We start from the raw sequence: 14505 nt of genomic DNA, 5'->3' as shown, positions 1-14505 counted from the left end.
GTGTGTGTGTGTGTGTGTGTGTGTGTGTGTGTGTGTGTGTGTGTGTGTGTGTTGCATATAGGGAGACAATTGAGAACAGCTGACTAAACATAAAGCTGAAATTTAAGGTGCTTAGCCAGCAGCCTTTTCCACAGCATTATAGGCTCTGCAAAGGAAACACACACACACACACAAATACAAACTGTACACACAGGCATATCAGTGTATAATACAACTTTTGCAAGACAGTGATTGTTAAATTTTCTGCCTGAAGTAACGCCACTTTTTTGTATGTGGGGAAAAATAATAAATATACAGGATTGGTATCAAAGTGAAAGTCCGCCTTTAAAACACATGCATCAATAATTAATGCAATCAGTGTGTGTTCGGTGGATTTGCTAACAGGGGCAACAGAGTCATTTTTGAGCTTTGACAAGCAAAACTGATGTATTTAATCAACAGAAAGACATTTTCAGTGCATACTGTGTAAACTTGGCACACAGGCTGAAACATGGAAGAACTGCAGTAATAAAGTCCTCAGAGGAAAATGCCAAGGGAGAGACAACAGCCCAGTACATGGGAAACTTGTTGCTTTTAAGGTTTGTTTTATGAATTAAAATGAAATTAATGTTTGTATTTCAGGACCTATGGATCTGCCATATCTCACACTGGCACACAGAAAGGCTGCTGTTTTTTTGTGAGGAGTTTGCTTGTTCAACCCATAATTGACATAATTGGACACTCGCACTAAATTGTGTGCATAGGTTGCCCGTTTGGCCCCGAGACAGACTGGAGACCCGTCCAGGGTGTACCCCCGCCGTCTTTCGTCCCATGCCATCTCGGACTGGCACCAGCAGCCCCACGACCGTCAATGTGGAGGATAAACCGGTAGACAATGGATCTAAAAATCTGATTCTCACAATGCAATAAATACCCTTCTCCTAAAAACATTGTGTCAAAATCCCTCTTCCTTTCTTTTGCCTTTACTTCCCATCTGGGATTTCACACAGTGAGCCAGGCACTAATGTAGCAGTAGCAATGCAATAAAAAGGCCATTTTAATCATTGAATGAGCAGTGAGAAGGCTGTTTCTGCATTACATCATGGCAGATTATTGCTGTTTTGACTCATTCATGATGAAAAGATGATTGATGTTTCCATGGATGCACAACAGCTGTGAGTAAAAGAGAAGCCACACAGCTGTTTTGTGTGCAATGATTCAAACATCTGGACTTCTTTCTTCACCTTCTTCTCTAAAATATGATGTCCCATTCTGTTTCTACTTAACCCTTTCTTTTATTCTCCATCTTCCCTTATTATTACTTCCCTCCTTCTAGTCCCCTTATTTGCTCGGTCATCTTTTACTTATCCCTTGAGTGTGTTTTCCACTTCTCTCATCCTTTCATTACCTTCTCTCTCTTTCATTTATGGACACTCCATTGTCGCAACCACACCTTGCTGTGCAAAAAATCACTTTCACATTAAATAAAAATGGCTTTACAAACACAAAGAAATATCCCAGCATCATCATCATCACATCACTTCAGTTAACAACCAGCACACAGTAAACAGAAGAGCAGAGACAGGCCGTCTCCTCACAATGAATTAAACGCCTGAAGAACAAAGCCTATAACTAACCATTAGCATCCCTGCTGTGTAATGATGGGTGATCTGTCATCACATCACAGATGTCACAGGCTTGACAGCATCAAGCGCGGCGAAGGAGCCGCTCGAAACCCACAAATATGTAACTCACAAAAGGCGAGGAGGTGTCGAACATCGTCTGTCACACCTCTCGTGTGAAATCAGGCATCAACTTTCCCTCGAGTAACACACGAAAGCAAGTAAAACCACTTTGTCTGAGAGACGAACAATGGAATGGTTCCACAACTGCAGCAGCCACACTGTGTTGTTTACAAACCCGAGCCAGGCTTAATTTTACCTTCTTGCCTTTCTTCTTACGAGCCGACTTCCCCGTAGCCTTCTCTTTAACCTCCTCGCTCATTTCAACAGCTGTGAGAGACACTGTGTGTGTGTGTGTGTGTCCCAAACAGTCCAAAAAGAGGGTTTTGTTGTCTTTTCTTTAATCCAGCATGGATGAAAAAAGAAGAGTGGAGTGGCAGCCACTCTCAATGTGCACTGAGACCAACTCGCTCAGCTGCTCACACCCACTTTCACACACACGCACTCACAGACACACACACACACACACACACACTGTGTCCGCGAGGAGAGAAGCCAACAAGGCTGCCCAGCTGGAGCGATGGAGAGACGCACATTCTCATTCTTTCTCTCCATCTCTCTGAATTTGAGACTCTTTTTTTTTATTATTTAATCACCCACAGACCAACACACACACACACACACACTTCTACCTGTCCATGACTGCTTCCTCCCACACACTCCACAAGTGAGAGCAGAGTAGCAACAAGCTACGGGGGCTTGAATATTAATAGCAATCAATACCAGCTTAAATGTGTGTGTGTGTGTGTGTGTGTGTGTGTTCTGTACATGTCTTTAGAAGGCTGTGTGGACCAACTGTCAAGCAAACCTATCTTTGTGAGGACATTTTGGCTGATCCAAACAACTCGACCTGAGTTAGGGTTAGAATTCCATTATAGGGTCAAAGTTGTGATGGTTAAAGGTGCATTATGTAATAAATCTAAAGCATCTGGCCATAAAGTCCTCCTAATATGTCACAGAGACTCAGGAATAATGTTCATATAACAAACTGAACTCACCCAACAACAACAACAGTATAGCCAAAATGTTTGCATTCAAAAAAATATTTTGCAGACTGCAAATCATGTTTATGTTTTGAAATCATGTTTTGGCATGTGGCGCCACCTACCACTGTATACCAATCAATGCAGTCAGTAGAGTCTCAGCTGCTGAGCACCCACGGGTTGCCAGTTATGTCAGAAAACGAAACCTAAAAGACCTCGGTATTTTGAATTTGAATGTAGCAACCGTTTTTGGCCACATTCTTACATATGGCACCTTTAAGGTTAAGGTATAAGGGCTGCGTGTTTGTTCTTGTATTTGTCGCTTTGTGAGGACCAAAAAACGTGCACACCATACAATTTGGGAAAGTGGCTGGTCCTCACATATTTAAAGGGGAATTTTGAGGATTAAGACCTAGTTTTAGGATCTAAATTGGGATTTAGGTTATGGTTTGGTTGGGGTAAGGATTAGGCACTTAGTTGTGATGGTTAAGGTTATGGTAAGGAGCTAGGGATTGCAGGATCTATGAGGATCCTCACTATGAATGAAGCACAAACATAGGTGTGTGCGTAACTCTGGTATTCCTTATGTTGTGGGGACCTAAATCTGTTTACAGTCACATTATGGGGACTTGTCTTCCTTATGGGGAAAACAACACATTTTAAGGTGAAGGCATGCTGGGGTTAGGGTTAGGATTAGGCCAGTAGTAATTATGGTTAAGGTTAGAGTAAGTGTCCAGGAAATGAATGCAAGTCAATGCAATGTCCCCTGAGGTATGGTGTGTGTGTGTGTGAGTGTGTGTTGTTGATAGTTTTGGAGGAAGTAGTTTAGACTTAGACTTGACTTTATTGATCCCCTGGGATGACTCCCTCAGGGAAATTAGATTTCCAGCAGTGTACAGTGGTGAGGACATAGAGCAGCAATATATACAAGTAAAGAAAAGAAACAGTAAATTCTTTAGACACAAAATATACAAATACAGATAGAACAAAATAAGAATAAAATAAGATAAAGTTTGTGGCGCCGAATGCTGATGAACATGTTTCTATAAATCCCTTCCTAATTAAAATAAGAGGCAGAAAATAGCAATATCAGTGACAAATATTAACATACATCACAGAACATGACAGCACCACAAGCTGCATCCTCCAAAATTGTCATAGAGCTGAATCTGTAAAATTGAGTACCATGAAAACTGATTTACTGACACATTCAGTGAAAAGTGTATTAGAGACAAAAAAAACAACACATTTTATCTGATAGACAGAAGATATATGAATAAAATATAAGAATGTAGCCTATATACAAAGAGATATGAAGATATTACAGTGAAACACAAACAAGAAGTTCTCCACCTCTCCATGATCAATAATGAACAAAGATGGGGATCATTGCTGTGCATCTGTATGTGTACTTTTGTGGAAATAGATCATGCTTACGTGAACCAGTTTGTCCAATACTATTGTGACTGTATACTTTAAGGAATTCAAGGTTTGTAATAAGAACAAGAACATACACACACTATTGTGTTCTGCTCACACACTAAACTGAAATGTGCTCTATGATGTAAAATTACAGCCCCGTCAGGCAGAATAATGCAGAAGAATGTACCATGGGTGTGGTGGAGTTAATCACTACTCTGTGAAAACAAACGTGTTCAAAGCCGCACAAATCCATTTTTAAATAAACACTAAAGTGCCGGGCAGGATCGACAAGAGGAAAACAAGCAAAATGAAGAGTTTGAAAAAGTCAATCCTCTGGGAGCGACAAGTGATGTCTGGACACTTGTTGTTCTGTATCAATACTGTTTTTGCATTTTTTGTGTCACTATTTATTGAGTGAGAGAAGATTTCAAGTTTAAACTGAACACTGTTGTGACATCTTGTGGCCAACCCTTGCTATTACAACAACCAACTGAGTGATTCAATCATTTCAAAGAGGCGCTATAATATTTTCTGGGTGAGTTTTCTTTTGAACTGGAACAGTGGAGTTAACAGGACATAATAAGTGGAGTTGAAATATAAAACGGTGCAAAAAAAAAAATACTACATTCTTCATTTAAATAGAATAATAGTTGTATTCAGACTCTTTAGAACAGGTACATTTCTTATTTCATGGTGTGTTTGTTTAAATGAGCATTATCAGAAACAACCTAACAAGGCAATACTAATTATTTAAGCTCACCATTAAAGGCCTTGTGAAAGAGGGATTGGTATCAGAAGTCCACAGTAAGTGGTCCATAACTGTGAATTATAATAAGCAAACAGAGCCAGTGGTTACAGGAGGCAGGGGGTTGCTAAGTGCCAGTGGGTTGCTAATGAGGACGGATAAATCAGCCCAGTATTGAGATACAGAGTACATGACGATGGAAAAACTGGAGTGTTTTTATAATGTATAGTTGTGTTATTTCTCACAGAGAGAGAGAGGGAGAGACGGGAGACAGATGGAAAAGATCAGAGAGAGTACAGAGTAAAGAAGAAGGCCGCTCGTCTATATTTAGCTTCATGTTTACACGGTGAGGTTTGTATGTTACATTCCTCATCGCAGCGAAGACGGTCACATCATGTGCACGTCTGAAGCAGACAAAACACCAGTGTTTGGGCGGTTTGTGTCAGAGTGTGTGTGTGTTCAGTATTCGACAGATTATTAGTGTGTAAGTGTGTGTATCCGTGGGTGAATGATGCAGCAGTAAGTGGCTTTAACTCATGTGGTGAGGAGACAGTGAAATTTGAATCCAAAGTGTCTGGAGCTGCTCAGTATACTGTTATATTAGTCGTGTGATCCAGTTCACCTGATATTCGCTTATTTTTATAGTTTTCATTCATAGAAATCATGCTCAACTCTCTCTCTTTAGGCCTGTACATACACAAGAACAGAGACATTTGTTCATTTTCTCGAGGAACAAGAACAAAGTGACTTATTAACCAATGCCCACTTTCTGGCCAATGTAATGATGTCATTCATTTCTCACAGCCCTGGGAGAGAGAACACATTTCTCTGTTCTTGTGATGTACAGGCTTTCATATCATCTGACACTTTGTTGTGATAATTATGATCGTTACGATTGTTGTTATTGTAATAAAAATGTCTGTCGTCACATCATCCATACCATATATACCATAGAGAACCATAGCTGCCTGGACAGATTGGGGAATGATGTTAGATAGAAACAAATAGGGATAGGATTTGGTATCGGTATCGGTCCGATACTGGTGTAATGGTAAATTAAATTTCTTTGTCTCAGAACTGCCCTACACCCCTTTTCTAACACAAGGTACCAGGTCCTTTTGTGTATTCAAATTATGATGTCTAGACACAACTCGCACCTTCCTACAACATCCGCAGGGAGTCGGCTCCCTGATACCTACAGTAAACAAAGAGGTGTGAAAACACGGCCTGGAAATGCACACTCCTTTGTCTATTGCAGGAATGCGAAAGGGGAGTTGCTTAGACATAAATCCTCTATTTCATTCTTCACCAGGAGCAGAGAATTTGCACAACACTGGTCAAAAATCACTGGATCGTATATATCGGGCAGATAAAATTTTTGATTTTTGGGTACCTATATATCGCATATGTTTCACTATGCACAGACTGTAAAAATGTAAAAAAAAATCATTTATTTTTTGGAGAATATTTGTTACACAGTTGGCGAATTGTGTATTTTGTTGTTAGCAGCTTCATAGTTCAGAAATATTATAAGATCAGACTATCAGTATCAGTATAGATACTCAAGTTTGTGATATTGGTAATTCATTCCATGAGTCGCTCTATTCCCACACTTACTTATCGTTCTCTTTTATTGGCTTTCCAGTATACAAGTCACACCAGTTTTCCCGTGAACCAACAATAACTTTATGCCACAATTATAATGACACACTCTACAACTGTAAATGTGTGAAACTGACTCAATGTTTACCAACTGTCTTGTGCCAGAGTTTTTAAATACACTTGAGTCAGCAGAGCAGTCCGCAAACGGCTCAGATGTTCACACCAACCCATGTTCGTACAGCGACAACAGGTGGTTGAGTAGTGACAACTAAAGCTTTCTCTATGGGCAAAAAGATCTTTTTAATCTCGAGTATTTTAGACATAATTGTCTGTGTGGAGGCTACAGGGTACAGGGTGTAGGTCCTCCTACAGCAAATTCATTTGAAAACAGTCACATTATAGTCCATGTAAAAAGTGCTTGTGGTCACAATACAACATTGTAAATGTGAAAAAATGTGTGATGTTAAATTCAAAAAGTCTGACGTCGCCATAATAACTTGCTTGTGGCTTGTGTCTGCTTGTCTGAGTGGGTGTTATCAACGCCAAACACTCCATTATCACTGCTGGAAGAAGGCAAACTCTTGATTAAAGATAAAGGCTCTTTATTACAGTATGAATGAGAAGAAACAGAGCCAGAGACACACGTTTTATGAGTGTCCTTCTCACCAACTTTCATATATTGTACTGCTGTACCACAAAGAATGCATCGCCATGATTCTGCAACACAAATGGGACAATCTCACATTTTTCACATATGTTGTTTATATGAGATGTTGCTATTCAAAATTGCTATCATTCAAAATACAGGTTGATACTTGTGCATGATCATTCTCTTCAGTGGTTTATGCTTTGAGAGATGATGTGGAATGCAGTTGTAAAGAGTCGTGTGACAGAGATGCTGATGTGAGTTAAGCAAAAAAGGACTTTCTTCTACTTCAGAATTCGATTCAGTAAATCCCATTTCACAACAGCCTTTTTTAACATATCTTTTCATTAGTCTTTTAACTCTTAGAAAGACACACACAGTGTTGTGTGTGTGAGTTCTTAATACATCCTATAGTACAATTTACAGAACATTTGCCTCAGATGACGTGTTCTTCGTTTCGTTTTGTCTTTTTCGTGAACACGTTTTTAAATGTTGCCAGTATCTCTGTTTGACTGACATACAGGAATCTTAATCTAACCACAGCTCTCAGATAACATCTGTTTCACGTTGTCGTGGCCAAGAAAAACACTTTGCTCACATCGTGTGATTTGTTGATGAACTTTTCTTTTCCTGTTTTGCGCCAACATTATAATGTGGCTTGCATGTATTCCAAATGTAGCTCATGCAAACTTATCAAAAGATGACATTAATCTGGACAGTAAATCGATTGATAAAATCCTGATCATGACCAGCCGGGAGCAAAGTAATCGCTCAGTTCATACTTGGTTGCCAGGCGGGCGTTGCCATAGCAATGGATGGATCCCAATGGTAGCAACTACAGTGTTGCGTGATTTCTCCATGACAACCTCCCCCACAAACTGCGAGAGCTGTGTTGGATGAACCAATCCTGTTGTGTGGCCAATCTCTTTTCTCACACACACACGCAACATACACTCATTCACAGAGTTTAGCTCACTTTTCTGAATGAGCTGTGAACGTCTGAGGCAGACACAGATGTCCTTGAACACGTCTGACTCATAGTAGAAATGTCATTGTCGTACTTTGCAGTTACATCATAGATGTTTCATGTTTTAAGAAGACTTGAAAAATAATCGGAAAATTTAATTATCGCCAAGTAAACAAGTTATACGTGCAATAACGGACGTCCTTGGACAATCCTGACTACTACAAATATCATTCTCATACCTTGCAGAAGAGTTACATTATTGATTTCTAGACTAGATATCAATAAGAATCAATACATTGTAGAATACAAATGATTATACATGGAATAATATGACTTTAACATCATTGGATGACAACATTTTCATCAAATAGACCCAGATAAATTAAAATAATTTTTCAGATTTTTCAGCTTCTTAAATGTGCATATTTTTCTGGTTTCTTTGCTCCACATAACAAAGAAGTTAATGTGGACAAAATAAGACATTTTTGGATACAACAATTACTCGAATAACAGACAGATTAATCAAATGTGAAAATAATCATTTGTTGCAGCTCTGTTGTCCACAAGTGCAAGTTTCTTTGACTCAAGAGGCAGTTTATGGCACCATTATGAATCTGCTGACTATGTGGTGTCTCATTAACTGAACGGTTAAGACCAGACCATCTCTGTGTGCAACGCACTTTGGGTTAAAGGTTTCAAGTAATTACACAGAAATTAAAACTCAAGATATTTAAACGTTGTACATGAGGAAGCTACGAGGTGTTTGTGGTGCCTTTTAACAAACCAGTCAGATGCAGATACAAGTGTCAGATGAAAAGGTTAAAACACACTGAAAAAAAGAAAAGGAACCCCTCACACACACACACAGACAGACACACACACAGAGACGCACAGACGACCAGTGAGAAAGAGCAGACACACAAACACGAGTCACAAAGAGACAGACTTTCCATCCTTCTCCGATTTACAATCCATCTTTGTCTCGGGGACTGGCGCACTAACACAATGCTAATGGCTGAGAAAAGGACACAGTTCCACGCCTAAAATGGTCTCATCGCCAACCCAAGTCATCCGCATGCTGATATGACCAGAGCTGGAAACTTTGATTCTGACTCGCTTTCTACCAGCAAGCTGATTTCCCTGCTCCTTCTTCAATTTTTCTACTCGCGTCCAATCACACAGTGATCATTTCATTACAAAGTCGTCAACTATAACAGCATTTTTTACTCTGGCCTCTTCTCTGCAGCTGCTAGAGAAACGCATGATTTTGTTTCATTGTCCTTGTGACCTGGCAACAACGGCTTTATTCAAACCCGATCTGGAAGCAACTGGAGCCTAAATGAATTCAGTGTTTTTATTTCAAGTTGGAGAGCTGTGAAGATCTGGTGAAATAATGCTTACTTGTGCATTTTAATCAAACAGGGAGTTTGTAGGTGAAGAAAGATGTGATAATGAAACCCTATCCAGGATAAAATTATCATAGATTGTGAGTCAATATAATAATTGACATCTGCTATGTACAAACAAAGATGTTTCCAATGTCTATGCGTTTCCAACACTACACATCCTACAAACTGAATTTTGGCAGTTCCATTATTAGGTGTTTTTTTTAAAGGTGACATAGAGTGGTCCTGTTGCACATAAATGTTAGTTATGGAGGTCTACTTACATATATTAACTTGTTTTTATGGTCAAAAACCTCCTAGTTGCTATAAACGAGCTGATAGAAATCCTCTTTTCTGCCGCTGTTTTTCTGCTGCGAGATTTCAGAGTGAACTTTCACCCCCAGAAGACCGAGTCTTGTGATTGGTCAGTACTATCCAGCACATCCGTTCTCAGAAGCGCAGCGCCCCCCTCTGGAAAGGTGGATGCACTGCTCCTCATTATCAAAACATTCTTCATGCTTCATAAACAAGGTAATGATGAAGATACACACCAAAAAAACAGCGTTAATAGGAACTTCCGGTCTAGTTCCACTTTAACAGTTTGTATGAGAAAAAAAAAAATTGAAACAACCAAATGTGGTTTGACAGAATACTGTATATGAGAAACAATGAATGCATTAATGGTTGATGATGACCATGGTAGTTGACCGAGCTTACTATTTCATTTTATTTTTGTAATAAAAATGTGCTCCAAGGCTGCACACAAAGTTTTAAAAAAATATACGGTATATCAAAATTTGCAAAAGAAAATCCATGTGGCCTTTATGGTACAAGAGGTTAAGAATAGAAGGAACTTGTGATTTTTTTTCTCATCTTCAAAAGAATAAACCTATTAAATAATAGTTAAAGCTGTAGTGTGTAACTTTTGAATCAATGCATTTTACATTCAAACCACTGTCAAATGAGTTTACACAAAGATATCGGGGTTGTGATTCAGATCGGCTTTCCGCAGTGCTGTCGCTAAATACGCAAGACTCCTTGGGATCATAGAAATGTCATTGCTAAACGTTGGAGACTAACAGGACTATAGTGGAAAAGCTTGTTTCAGCTCAGTTTCATTTAAATACTTGATAATGTCAGCATGCATATCTTTAAAACAACAATCACAATATGTCTTAGAAGGTATACATCTTGCCCACCTTTAACGTCGGTACCAGTGTTTTAGTGACACAAGTTACACACTGGAGCTTTAACTGGTCTGCAGGTGTAATTCTACCCCTCGGAGCGCAGTAGTGTGACTGAGATTAAGAAAGACAAAGAAATGTCCCCCTCAGGCAGTAAGTGAGCCCGAGATTGAGAAAACGACTCCCACTACAACCAAGAAGTAACAATAGAAGCAATGCAGGACCTGGAATGAAGTATTCTATTTCAGCATGGTATTAAATTACTAAAAGATCTGAATGTTTCCTCCAGCAGTGCCACTGCACAGATACACACTCACTGGTTTAAATGTCTGCAACATTATCAAATGAATTCCCCTCCCGGATCGTAAGGAATATAACATCATAATACAGATGGTAACTCGCACTGAGGAAACCATTCATGGGAACACGCTGAGCCACAGTCAGCTGATTCACACAGATACAGTACAACAAGCTCAGACTAAAGTGTCAGTCAGTGCTATGACCCTGTATGTAGTGTTTGAGTGAGTGGGTGTGTATTCTCAGTCATTACTGCTTACACACTGGTACTCATTCATTCATCCTTTCTTTTCAGTGGGCAGATGTTCAGTAAGTTACAGATGTTTTGTTACCGCACTGCTAAGCAACAGGGTCAGTTTTTATTCCATGTAAAGCTGAAATAAATCATCTTTATTGTTCCCAGTGATAAACAGCCTCGTTTAGAATGAAATAATCTGTCAGTGTTTAACGGCTTAAGTTAGACATTTTGTGCAACGAGCACGGTTAATCATTACGGTCTGATCCTTCATCAGCAGTTTCCAAACAAGTGTCATGTCATCATTTTTAGGCACGGTTCAGCCTTTTGTTACACGCTGAAGAGATCGTCCCATCTCATGTGCACCGGAGTTTCCACCGAGCTGTTTTTGAAGAACTGCATGGAAAAACTAAAACTTGGGAGATGAGCCCGAAACCATGCGCAGATAAGACGAACCACGCGTTAAGACGGTTTCCGCCGACATAGTCGGATAATTTACTCTTTGATCTGCAGGAAGGAAGAACAACTTTTATGACTGTGTAAACACCCAGAGAAACACTGTGAACTACACATGACCCCTGCACTAGAATGGCACTCCACCAAGGCTAAACAGAACAGAAACAGAATAGAAATACAGGATATGTCTGATTATCAATTTCCAAGCAAGTTATTACTTCCTGAAACATGTCATATGTATTCCTTTATTCAATTACTGTACTTAACCAGGAAAATGTCCCGATGAGAATAAGAAGGTATTTTTCAAGGGCAAAATAAGACAAAAAAAATAATCTAGAAGCAGCAACATTTTAAAGGAATCCACCTCTCTTCATCTTTCATTATTATAGTATATGGATAATTGTAGAAGAGTAGAGTAGAGAAGAAATGCCTGACCAGGGACAGAGATTGCAAATTAGCATTGGCTACAAACCTTATATGTTATTTTTAACTTGTTACAATGCTTTTTTGCATTGTCCCTGGCAAATGATCTAACAAATAAATACATAAAACACTGAATAAAAAAAAAAGGCTTTGAATGTTTAATAATTTGAAGAGAGCTCATAATCTATGTAAAGGCTAACATCCTATTTTGCCATGTTAAAGGAAAAAGGTAATAATTCAGATCAGATTATTTAATTGATTTCTTCTAGTTTGGATTATGCCCCATCACAGGTGTAAATATTCCCACACTTTATGCACACGACTGTGAGTTTTTATCTAAGCATGGCTTACTGTGTGTGTGTCAGGCTGAGCGAGTCACAAACTAACACTACAAAACAAATTAGAGGTTGACCATTTAACCAGTCGGGTAAATGAACTGGGCGAATTTCTGCTGGAATCGGCCGATTATTGTTTAACCCTTAGTGCTCACGCGGCATGGATCTGTGCAGCAGGTGCACCCTTGGTAAATTGCTGTGGGAATGATACACAACTCCTGTGGGGGGGGCATGTTTATAGGTCACATATTCAGGCTCTAAGAAATGTGGGAGGAGGGGGGTTTCATCTTCTTATGTTGTTGAGTTAGTTATGATTGATTTTAAGTAGAAATAATTGTGCAGAAGTCACAAAATAGACTTCTTCTCTTATTGTTCATAAAAATGAGCAAAGCGAACTTTGAACTGTGATGTGATGAAACATTTGGAGTACTTTTTGCTCATGTATGTTTATATAGTTGGTTTTTCCCCCATTAGATTGCCTATAGACCTTACTGACAAATAGAATATAAGACACTCTATATTGCACATTCTTATAGCCTCTAATAGAAAATAATGGAATAGAAAAAGCAGCCAGAAATTAATGCTCTGTGTTCTAATAGTTCTTTAAACTAATTCACTAAAACTCAATTTATTCATCATGTATTGAGTTGTGCAGACGCACAATGCAAACTGGAGAGCGATTGAAATGATTCAATAAGCGTTTATTTATGCATTTGTTGCTATGAAAAAGAAGAATCCTGCAAACCTACAGCACAAAAATAATCGGCTAAACTGATCGGCATCAGCCATAGAAAAAGCCGCATTGCCCATAATCTCAGAATAAACCCCACATAACTCTTGATGGCAAATAAACCCTGCGATGTCATGTTGTCCTCTCCTCACAAACAAAGACAGTGACTTGACATTACCTCATCGCCACTGAGCTCATGTTTACTCGCTTCACTACAATACGCTGCACTGAGAGCCAGAATGAGAGCCAGAGTGAGGGAATCAGTCGTCTCCCACCCTCTCCTCTCCTCTCCTCTCCTCTCCTGGTGCAAAGCGCTGAGTCAGCTCGACTGTTCTTGTCACAACAGAAAGGCTTGTGTCATATAAATCCATAGAAAATCGACACAGCACCGCTAAGCAAACCTTTGTTGGTCTCGCAGTCGACGATTATCGTTCACATCACTCGTTACATCCTGAGGTTTGGCTGTAAACAACGCATAAAACCACCGATCATAATAAACCCATCAGCGCGAAACCCAAATGTATCAGAGAAGATTGAAGCAGAACATATTTTGATCATTTTGTAATGATCTGTATTCAGACCCTGGTACGTCAACTATTTTGATAAGCGATTAATCGGTTTGAAGCTTTTTTCGTGATTAAAACGAGATTTCTGATTGTTTTAGCTTCTTAAATGTGAATATTTTCTTTGTTTCTTTGCGCCACATAACAAAGAAATCATTCAAACTGAATCGTTTTGGTTTGTGGACAATACAAGATATTTGAGAACATCGTCATTTCAACATTTTCTGACCTTTTATGGACCAAACGATTAATCGAGAAAACAATCGACGGATTAATCGATTACGAAAATAATCGCTGGTTGCAGCTCTAGTCCTGCAGTAGCCGCCACTGCCACGTACCCATGTCACTGTTCAAGTGGATCACTGGAAAATTGAGCAATAACTTTTTACATTAGATAATAATTAGCATTCATAAACAAAAATGCAAAGCATGCGTCAGGCTTCACAGATGTGACAATTTGATCATTTTCTTTGTCACTCATCGTAAAAAGGAAAAACTGTTGGTCACGATAGTCAAAGCATGACCATCTGAGGTCTTCAAATTATATATATTATATGTATTATACATTAATATATTATTTATTGAACATTCAAATATCAGCATAGGCTTTCACGCTTTTAGCACTTGGCATGAGAAGTCATGCTGATTCTCCTACATTCATTGGAAAAACGTCAAAATCTAACAGGAACGCGATTTTAATCATTCACGATTCTGAATCGATTCATTAACTTCAAAAATCGATTTAAAAAAACTAAAAAAAATTTGTTTCTATTTTGAAAAACCACACAAAATACCAGTTTGTGTTATTTGT

This window comes from Microchirus variegatus, assembly GCF_963457635.1.
Source record: "Microchirus variegatus genome assembly, chromosome: 17".
Taxonomy (NCBI): Eukaryota; Metazoa; Chordata; class Actinopteri; order Pleuronectiformes; family Soleidae; genus Microchirus; species Microchirus variegatus.
This window is presented reverse-complemented; position numbering follows the sequence as displayed.